Genomic DNA, 11,599 nt, shown 5'->3' with positions numbered 1-11,599 from the left:
CAAATGTTTTTCAGAATCACATGCAAGGCAGAAGGAAATGTGCTTCCCAAAGGTCCTACTGGCAGATGAACTTCTTTCTGCGATCATTAAAGTTGTTAAGTCCCCCCTCCCTGCACACACATGAAAGATGATAGGATTTGCATGCCAGCCAAAACTAGATTGGGAATCAGACCTCTCCCTTCGAAGGGAAGGGAAGATACAGCCGAGATGCTGGGGGAAAGCAGAACATGGACCTGCTCACCATGTTGGGTGGCTCCTTGTCCTTTGCTGCACCCCAACACCAGCTGGCACCTCCGTGCAGGGACCCACTGCAGAGGCAGGGCTGCCTGAGAAGCAAAACTGCCCAATTTTACATCTGTGAAGCCCTACTTTAAAACTCCACCATACAGCTATCTTCTGTACAGCTATCTTTCACATTGGTGAAAATTAATTTGGGAATGGTGCCAGAGGCTTTTCACATCTCTTTTCCCCAGAGACGTGTACACCTGACTGTATTTTCCCATCTGCAAAACTGTCTAACTTTACATTCGAGGAGGCCTTTACACCAGAGGAAGGCAACATGAATGATGAGTTTGGGCACATCCGCTGATAAGTTAGAGGGATGATAAAATGATAATGGTTGGTTTTGGACTCATACCTCTGATATGTAGGATTTCTAGTAACTGCATCAGATTGCTATCTTGGACAAAGTAGGAACAAGAATAAGGATTTGAGTAAAACTCCCACTTTCTCAGTTCGGACCAACCTTAACCTTATTTCATGCTCTTCAGAAATGGAGAAAGGCAGTTTTGGATGGACACATTGGGAAAATGCCTTAGATTCATCATCCTCTTTATTGCTTTGTAATTTATGTTCAACAGCCTCCTTGGAATTGCAGACCCTTAGAGAGATACTGCTTCTGCATCGCAGATCTGCTGAGCTGGGGTGGTGGCACTTCATGCATGAGATCTGACATGGACTGCTTACTCTTATCTTGCAATTAGCAACTGAGCCATTCCCTATTAAATCCCATGAATGACTAGGGGGCATCAAAAATTCTTTTATCACTGGTTAATTCCATAATTTTTGGAAACAGAAACCCCATGTGTTTTTTCAATAAGCACTTCTCCTCCTGACAGCGCTACATCTTTCACAAACACAGCAAGAATAACCTCTGGACTTCGCCTGCAGCATTGAAGTATGAAATTTTGAATTCCATGGGTCACTGTTTTTGCTGCAGCCAGATGTGGATAAAAGGCGGAGGGTGTTTTATTGTTGTTTTTTCAAGAAACAGAGAAAGGTTTGTACTGAGGTACACCCTCTATCTTAAAAACAAGTGGCTAACATGTGGCTTGAATATCACCAATTGCCATTTCAAAAGATGAAGCTTAAGAAAAAATATTTTGAATTGAAATATTCTGTCTGCAGTTAATAAAGTACATTATGCCTTCAAATCACATTTGAGAAAACATACAGGAGAGCTACAACCTTGATGCTGAGCTGTATATTAGCAACGCAACTGCTGGTGTAGTTGGTTCTGTCTTGGGGGCTTTGTAGGTTTCAATGAGTTGTGGTGAACGTAAAGGAGAAATACAAAATGGCTGAGAAAAACAGTATAGCAAGTCCTTCCTTTTGTTTTGAACAGATTGGGTTATTCATTGGAAATAAATTAACAGATGAATTCAACCCCTCTTTTCATTGATGGATGAGTCCCTGAAACCATTCATTACTGGTATGCATTTTATGCAAACTCTTTTGGAGACTGAAGAGTGTTAAAAAAACTTCTTAGCTTAATTTCTCTGAAGTCCCTGTGTGACACTGGTGATTTAAACCCAGTTTCTTGCTTGGGTAACTGGATGGTGAGTAACCAGGAAAGAACACCTTGTTTCTGGAATTTTACGAGGAAAACTGTCCTCGTGATAAACTTCATTGGAAATCATCACTTGGAAACCCTGCCAGGGAATAACTGCAGCAATAAATAATGAATTGAGAAGTTCACTATCTATTTGTGAATTTTATTTATTTGCTTGTTTATTTATTTATTTACTTACTTATTTTTGCTTGCCAGATGCACTAGTAGCCAGGTCATGACACCCCACTGGTTTTTACTGCTTTACCACTGATTTTACTGCAAGGATCACTACACTTTGAGGATGATGGATTTTAAATGTCAGTAACTGTGAGTCCTTCACAGTCAGGTTTTTCCCTGTTGCAAGGGAAAATTCTGTAGAAAGCTTGATTTTTCCTTGTTTTCTTGTTGCTGCCTAAGTTGTCCTAGTCAATAAGATGATGAGCCCTGTGCAAACACACATCATAAAACTGCGTGCTGGTTCTCAGAGACCAACAGACAGACTTCTGGAGCTGCAGAATACTTCCCCATGACTTTATCTAAAATTCCTGTAGGTGACTTTATGCGCATTTAGAGACCATTACTGCAGCAATTTTGTAATATCGTCACCTGCTGCATGGGAAAAGTTGTCTTGGAAAAGGAAAAGAAAAACGTCCAGCTGTCCACTTGTAAGTGCTGAGAGCACCCATCTCTTCTCCAAACTGTCGGTTCACTTTGTTTGTGCCTTTCCACCTGTGTGCATCGCACACACAGCTTCAGTGCTCCAGAAGCTGGTTTGACTCACAGATTTAGCAGGAAATGATCTGGCTGGGGAAGGTTGGATCATTTTTTGCACACACACACACACACACACACCCTCCCCCCTCCCCCGTGTATGAAAACGAGGCCAGAAGAAATGTTACAGCAGAGTACAGCCAAGCATGGCACCACTGCAGCTGCCTGTGGGGACACAGCTAGCACGTTTCCCCATGGGCAGAGGCAGGTACGGGAGCTCCTTCTTTCTGCTCCTTCCTCCTGGACCACAGGCTGGGATCACCTTTTTGGACTTACCATCAGGTGTGCTGTACAGCCAGTCCTGCTCCAGACAAAGCCTTCGGTGCAGAAACTGTACCACAAAGGATCATGAAAACTCAGCACCAGCCCCAGTGGTTAAATGCTCTCAATAACTGAAACACTTTGAGGAGCAGATATTCTCATCCCTTTCTAATTTGCAGTTGGGACCTAGGGCAATTTTTGTTCCTAAAACTTTGGAGTCACTTCAACATTTTCAGCCACAGAACAACTGCTCATGTTCTTGCTCCAGTCATTTGAAGTCTCCCTGGGAAACAGCTGGCCTCTGATGTGCGAGATACCTGCTTCCCACTATTTGGCTTCCAACAGCAAGAAGATGACTTACGGCCATGAACTATCCCTTAATTTAACACATCAAAACTGAGCGAAAATAAACACAGCAGAGTGAAGAACACATGTAGATCATGAACTCACATTCTGCACCTTGCACTTTTGCCCAGAGCACATGTTTTTGCAGCTTATCTCCCTAGGTATCTGTGATGGTGCCTTCTCATGTGTTTGTTTTCTTTGTGTGGGGATACTTGGCAAGAAACTGCTTCTATGGGAGAAAAAGGAGTTTCTGCTTCTCTGTGGCCATGGACCAAACAAAGAGCATAACTGGACATTTAACCACAGGCTTGCTGCAAAACCTGTCTGGGTAAGTGAAATAGCTTGCACTGATCTCAGTGGGTTTTGAGGAAGGTTCTGTCCAGATTGTTTTGTCCTTTTTTTTTTTTTTCTCTGTTTCCCACCTTCATTTAATTCACAGTTGGCTTTCGTGCCTTTCTTCTTAATCTCAGAAAGCCCTTCTGCAGCCCCAAAATGTAATTTAACGTCACAGCAGCAACAGAAAACAGACTTGGTGAGGCTCAGCTTCAAGTGAAATACAACAGCCTATAACATCTCCTGGAAACATTTTGACTCATATCTAAATTCACTTAAACTCTTCTTGAAACCTGAATAAATGGCATTTGAAAAAAAAAAAAAAAAAGGAAATCAGTGCCAATTATTGCTGCTGGCCAGAGAAATGGCATTTGAAACAAAAATTAAGGAAATCGGTGCCAATTATTGCTGCTGGCCAGAGAACAGACATACTCCTTCCCCGGTTGATGCTGGATCTGCACTATGGCTGGCAGACATCTGAGCAGCCACGTCCTCACCAGGCTCAAGCATCCAAGTCTTCAGCTGGGTTTGCAGAGCCCCAACACCCGCTCAGAAACTCATCCGTTGTCAGCAGAGATCTGCCCACATGGATCTGATCAATGTAAAAACGTGCATACAGCTGAGAAGGTGTTAAAGGCAGTGCATTCCTGCTGCAGATAATGAATGAAAATAAGCCTTTTGTTCACTGCTTCACTGCCTTGAGATGAATGCAGAAAGAAAGGGTCAAATCCAAAGCTGATGGCTGGTCAGAGATTCAGTTTGGCGAGGGTTAAGATCAAGTCTCACAGAGTCAGGAAGAAGAAAGGCCCCAAGTGTCCTCGAAATTTCCATATGACATTTAGGTATCAATAACACCATTGTTCAGGAGCAAGAGCTCCTTTTCTAAGAAAGGCTGCTCGCTCCTCGCTCCTCCACGCTCCCTGCAGCTGAGGATGCCAGGCTGCTACTTGTCAAGAAACTTGTTAGTTCATTTAAGAAATGCTCAAATTAAATGTGGTATAAATCAACACCATTTCACTCACGTTAGGACACACCAGTGTAATCCTGCTGAGGACAGTAACCTGAAAATATTTAATGATGTCAACTTTTCAAGGGAAAAATTTCCATGTGTGGAATTTTGAAAGGTGTTTGGTGTTCTTGCAGTTTATTTTTCTTTTGAAAAATCCATTTGCTATCTTTTTTCTTTTTCTTTTTTTTTTTTCAAAAAAAAAAAAAAAAAGGATTATCTGTTAATCTTACCCTGTTACAAAATATATTCATAATCCTCATGGCAGTTACTTAGCAAGTCTTAAACCTGTCATTAAAATACCTCCTCTTGTTACTACAATCAGCAGCCTTAATCCACTCCGAGCCTCTAATTTTTTTTTTTCTTTTCCCACTTTGTTCCCAAATGGCTTAAACCAAGGTATGACAGGTAGCAAACAATCCCCAATCTAATTACTTGGAAGAAACAAATGAAGGGAAGGAGCATGTTTGTGTGGCAAATTCCTGAGAGTTTGGAAAGTAGAGGCCGTAGGAATGTGCCTGGGGAAAATTTTAAACCCACTCCAAAGCTGTGGGTTTGAAAAGTGGTGAATTTAGTCCCTGGGGGGCATCGATGGGGAGCGATGGTGCCAAAAGAGGGGGCGGCCACGAGCAGCTCCAGACGTGCAGCGCCAGCCCTGGGGTGGGGACAATTCGCGTGGTCCTCCATGGGAGGATGCTCACGGGCTGGATCCAGCACAGCAAGCACCAAGCTTTACCTGGAAAGTGTTTGGCTGCCTGGTAAAGCTTGGCAGCACCCTAATGCCTCTGAGGACCAGATTCCCCGTGAAATCCCAGCTCAGGAAGCTGTGGGCACATGCTGGTGAGTAGGAGGATGAGTGGTGGGAAGCAGAGAGGACCACATTGCTGGAGAAGGGCGTGTGAGTATTGGCAATAAAAGGTCGGTACCAGGATGCTGATTCATAGGGGGAAAAAAAGAAAGAAAAAAAAAAAAAAGTAGACAAAAAAAAATAATGTTGAATTAAAGACAAGCAGAAGAAATGCAGCATCTTGGCACTACAGTTTTCCAGGAAGGGGAGGAATAAGGCGTTGGTGTTTCAATGGGACACAGCACCAAGCACAGGTTAAACACATCAGGCAGATCCCACTCGCTGGAAGCTCAGAGCTTGTTCAGGACCCAACCCCATCCCAAAAGAGCATCTCCAGAGAGGGGTATCCATAACCGCTCACAGCATGTACAGTCTGTGAAGGCTTGGAGCGGCAAACAAGAGCTCACTTTCATGCTCCCTGAAGACCTTGGGCTGTCCAGGGAGCTACTGGGTAAACACGGTGCTGATGTGAAATCAGATATCATCTGTACAAAACCCTTCAGAAGATAATTAGGCTGAACTGGGATTTTTAAAAGGCATTAAGTCTATGAACTTTTCGATCTTAAACAATGCCACCATGACTACTCTGGGAATAAGGCACTCTGGCCCTTCTTGGAGATCATGTGTTAAAGTTGTCTTGTTAGCAGGGAGACACTAATGTAATAAAGGAAAGCTTTGTGGCCTGGAACAGCTGGGCTTTTCTAACTGCCTGCCTAAATGTGGGTGATTAATGACCAAAATGCATCCTTGCTGAATGGCATTGAGAGCCTGGTACGGAGGTATTTCATGGCATTTTCCTTTTCCCATTTTTGTAAGAGATTTATTGGAAACAAAGATCCATTGATGTAAAGTCGTTACGGATACGCAAAGTGAATATTGTATTACTGTCTATCTGATGGGTGACGATAATCTTACATTGTTGTTGCATATTTTTTGCTTTAGGACCTAAAGATGCTCAAAAAAAAAACAACCCACTTGGTGCTATTGAGACTGGAGCAACTCAAAAATTTTAATAAGATTTGTTGTCATTGTTGTTGGAAAATGCTGCTTCATCCAAACCAAAATGTCTCACAGTGAAATAGTCCCATTAATAATATTTCCATGGGAAAGTTTTCAGAGTTTCTGGGGTCAATTTATAAGTGGAGAAGGATCTAAATGAGAACCCTGATCTCCTCAATCTGAAAACAGATGTTTCAATGGCAACAATAACAACAACAACTACAAAAAACATTTTGGGGTTTGAAAAGTTTGGTTCTTGTTCCACACCAGAATGAAAACACATTTCCAGACCTCAGAAACCTTCGTGGAAGTGCACTGCTGATTTCTGGCTGCCTCTGCCAGAAACTTCATGGCCTGTTGGAGACAGCTCTGGTATGTGGGCCCTTGGCAGTTTCGGCCACACTGTCGCCACCTGCCCCACTCTTGGACTTTGATAGGGATATTACCCATCCTTCGTCCTTTGCTGCTCTTTGCATGCCTCCCCTGCTTTCCCAGAAGCCTCCAGAAAAGCAGAATAGCTGCCTGAAATCTCACATTGCTTTTCTTCACCCGTGTTCAAAGTTGTTCACAAAGAATAATAATAATAGTAAAGTCTCCTTTGAGCCACAGAGCAGCCACCTGGGAGAGGTGTAATGTTCTGGTAGCATGGGAAGTGAGACTCCATTGCCCTAAAAAACACAGAGTAAGTTTATAATCTGGTTATCAGGAGTGCATGGGAAAGCTGAAGTCAAAGGCTAGAAGACACTGCAATAGATGCCCTAATTGCCTGGCAGACACTTCCGATATCTTTGTTGCTTCAGGTGCAGGTTTGTGTCTTGCCCATCACTGCTGCATCAGAAATGGTTTGGGTACTTGGCTGATAGGTGGTACCTGGACAGGATGAGAGGACATCGCTCTGACCAGGGAAGGTGCACCTTTTATTTACCCAACTATCTCACTTCCAGACACTTTTTTTTTTTTTTTCCCCACAGCCAACATGTTGGCTTTTGTCATTCATCAGGCCCTGGGATTGTTTTCCCTAACATCCCCTTAAGAAGGATATATTTTTCAAAATACTGCCATTCCATTCACTGAAACAGGGTTTGATGTGGCTACTTCAAATCAAAACCATGAGCTTTCCTCTCCTCACACCCACTGACTTAAAACCTGCCCCCAATGCCAGTGGTTCAGAACTATCCAAATAAAGTAGTTGCTTTAAGGACTGTTTGCTTTTCCTCTCAGACTCCTTCTCCCGACGTTATACTGTTTGTGGAAAAAGAGTTCTCTGGGTGGGTCACTTAGCTGTCGTGGTTAAGAAGCTGTATTTGAAGTCTGGTTCTGTGCAGAAGGAAAACATGTCAAAACGGCCTTGGAAATACAGTTCACTTCTTTTCCTCCATGTCAGGATGTTACCTTTTTCCCTCCATGAAACAGCTCTTTCCCATGAAAAATAGCATCGTGAGGACATTTGCTGAGTGGCTCCAAAATGCAGTGAACATAACCCTCTTTTCATAGTGGGAAAACAAATTACTTCTTGAATAAAGCCGCCTCAAACTTTGCTTGAGCACCTACTCCTGAGTATCTTTATACCAAGGAAACACGCTTAATTATTCTTGAGTAATTTTGCTTGCTGGACTGCAATCCCTCAAATTAATGCTATGCGGGGTTTTGTTGATGATGTCGTTTTTTGATTTGAAATGATGCCAAGGAGCAGGTTCCCCTCTTCCATCTTCCCCCCTCCACCTTTGACTTTAAAGCAGATTCTCTGTTCCTTACATAAACACTCCTCCAAGATACTTTTACAGAGTGGCATGTGCACCATGAGCCAGAAATGGCATTAATGCATTTTTCTTCTGCAGCTTTGGCATGACATGCATCTAATGTGAATGTGTGTTGCCTCGGAGAATGCTCTGTTTTATATTCTTGCATCTGATTTTGTGCAGCTGGGAAGCCACGTTTCGCAGGTGGTTGGTAAGCTTATTAGATTATTCATAACTGGTTTTATTTCTCTTCTTTCCTTTCCTTTCATTTCATTTCCTTTCCTTTCCTTTCCTTTCCTTTCCTTTCCTTTCCTTTCCTTTCCTTTCCTTTTCATTTTTTTTTTTTTTTTTTTTTTTTTAAGTAATTAAAAACATGTGTCAAAGGAGGCCCGTGATGATTAGAAGCACTGCTGACATCTATTTCCCGGTTACCTTTTGCTGTTTTCACTCGCGTTATACAGAGCCCGGTGCTAGTACTCATACAAGTGTGCCACTTATTCCCGTGGACATGGCTCTGAGCCCACACCAGACAAGCTAGCAAGAAATATGTGCTATTCCTGTTGGAAATTATTTTTTTTTTAAGAGGAAGCAAACTATATTTATTGGTAGTTTATTAGATATTTACTTTGTGAGAAACTTCTGCTGGCAAAGAGCAGCAATCACAGTAATAATTACGATAATGATGATGAATGTTTGGCGTCATTTTTTCTGTTGACCCAAAGCAGCAACAAATTCTGGGCATGGAGCAATTCATCTGAGGAAGAGTTCTTGATCTGTAGTACTCTTGAAACAGGCACATACAAGAAGAAGTGTAAAAGTACTGAAGGAGTCACTGATGGGGTGAAGTTTTACCAGCAGAAGAGGACAGCTCCAGACCCCGGTAACATGAATTCCTGGCTGAAATTCAGGCCAGTCTACCAGGGTGCAACACACAGCTCTGCAAGCCTCCACCAGGATGGTCCCGGCCATGTGTGATCCAGATACCAGCTCTGCATCTCCTCCAGAGGAGGACTCCGGTAGCTCACATGTGGCCTGTTCAGCTTCTGCTTCCCAGAGGAGTCGAGGCTGAGCTTTCCGAGGTGTTGAGCTTCGACTGGCTCAAAGTCAGGCTGTGTGTTAGCCTTTTAGATAGTCAGACCCTCTAAAGCTGAGCTGAATTTTATAGAATAATTTCTAGGAATGGAAAGTACTTCACTGATGTATGTCATGAACAGGTTTTTTAAGTCATTTTGTTTATAAAAAATGGAATTCATATGTCCTCAAAACTGGATTTTTAAAGGATTCATGCATGCAGTGGAAGGAGGAGGGGCACTAAGATTAATATCAGGAACAGTGGTGGTGACAGGTGGCACCCACAGTGCTGTGGATATACTGCTTTGGCAGAGGCATAGGCACTCGGTAGTCTTCAAAAATCCTGAACCCCTGTCTTCAGGACAGGCTTCAGGAACGAATCCACAAACCCTTGTGCAGGGGATGATCCAGGACACATATCAGCCATGGTGATGGGACCTCCTTGCCTTCCTGGGGCACAGAAGCAGCCACTTGCTTGCCTAATCCTGCAGGGCTGAGCAGAGGCACTCACCAGCTGGTCACCCTGCTCCCAAGCATCACCCAGCCCCAAAGCAGTGCACATGCTGCTCCAGCAGGAAGATTTGGCTTCCTCTTCCTCGCTGTGGCTGAGTGACAACTGCCTTTCCCTGCTGGATCCCAGTGTCTCCACAGCAGGCCAGTAACTCCCTCCTTTTCCCCAGCTCTTCTGCTGCTAAATAAGTCAGATGATGAAAAGCTTTGTTTTGAAATGTTCCTGGCTTATTTGTGCCCTTCACGCACCACAGTTTTCTGCATTGTCTCCTTCTCCGCCTTCAGGTCATTTCTTATACACAGGAAACAAGAACAGGATGGCGAAGCTTGCATGAAATATCTCTTCTTGCCTGGGAGAAAACACAGACTGCTGACTCAGGCTACGCACACAAACAGTCCAAACACTGCAAAATATATAACCCCACGGCTCCTCCAGCTGCGCATGTTCCCACGTGAACTGTCTGCCAAGCCGCGTTTGCACAATCAGCCACTTCGGACATCACCCACCTTGAAGATCTTCGAAAATGTCAGGGAAAAAAAAGACTTGAAAAATGTTTGGGAAGGCAGAAGGTGGCTGAGGTTGAGTACACACTTACACCGAGCCTCACCCTAACAGAAGTCGGAGTTGCAAAATGTGCTGCCTGCATGGCAAATGTCCCTTTCGTCACGTCTGATGGGTACGCAGGCACCGGTGGAGACTGCCATGAGCTGTGCTCCTCAGTGACCTTTCCCTCGCAGCCGGATATGAACTTCTTCGCTTCATCCTGACATCTGCGAGCAATCTGAGGCAGCTCCGTGCCACACGGCTTGGTTTTGAAATGTTTCAGTGAGGAAAGCCTGCATGGGATGAGCTGAGCAATGTTTTCCAGTTTGCCCACAGGTCTCACCTCTGGTTCCAATCACTTCATGGAAACCAAAAGCATGTCTATTGTGTCGGGAAAGGCGGATGGATGATCAGAGGGGAAGCCAGATTTACTCGGCTATTCCCTCTCTACCCCCTCCCCTCCCAGGGCTCTTCAAACTTGTCCAAATTCCTACTTCTCAAGTGAGAAGCTGCTGGGAGGGCTTCACTAAGTAGCCATGGAAACACCTAAGGAAAAGGAGCAGCCTAACAGCTGACTTACATGGAAGTGAGGCAACAAATCTGGCTTTCATCAGGGCAATCTGGAGTCATTCTGGAATTTTATTTTGCAAACACTGGTCTCCTTGCCCCAGAGCTACCTGCATTCCCAGCTGAAGGTCCAATCCTCCTTTTCCACTCGTGGGTTTGGCATTTGGAGACATTTCCCGGAGCCTAAGGAGAGGAGGACAGCGCATACAGGGCTGTCTGCGATGGCCCACATAGCCCACGGAGGCCTCTGACAGTGTCACTCCTAAGAACAAGCTTTGTTGGCTTAATCAAGGCCAGATTTCCTGGCAGGGCTGGGTTCCTGCAGACAGCACATCCAGCCTGCCCGGATGCATCCCATCCGGCGTACGCTGTCCCCATCCATACCCTGCCTGCATCTACCACCAGTAATGATGCTCCTACTGATACCAGGAATAAAACTCTGACTAACCTCAGTGAGATCAGACTTCCTTCTGCTCAGAGCAATTTTGAAAATTCCACCGTGGTTGTCCCACCTCCTTGGTCAGGGGGTTCCCCCCACAATGCTGTTGCCTCCTTTGCCTGCACAGGAGGTGGAGGTGGCTTGCAGCCCTCCCAGTTGCACCACACCGACTTTTCCTCGAGCACGAATCTGCCCCAAGGTTCTGCTGCAGCCTTGAGCTACTGGAAGCTGTTGGGTAGACCTCATGCTCCTCTCGTGTTTCAGTCCTAGGTTGCTCGTCTTTTGCAACTTGAGCTCAACTTGAGTGGTAGAAAACACAGGAAAAAAAGCTTTCTC

Source organism: Cygnus olor, chromosome 8 (assembly GCF_009769625.2).
Source record: "Cygnus olor isolate bCygOlo1 chromosome 8, bCygOlo1.pri.v2, whole genome shotgun sequence".
NCBI lineage: Eukaryota > Metazoa > Chordata > Aves > Anseriformes > Anatidae > Cygnus > Cygnus olor.
Note: the sequence above shows the minus strand (reverse complement) of the source record.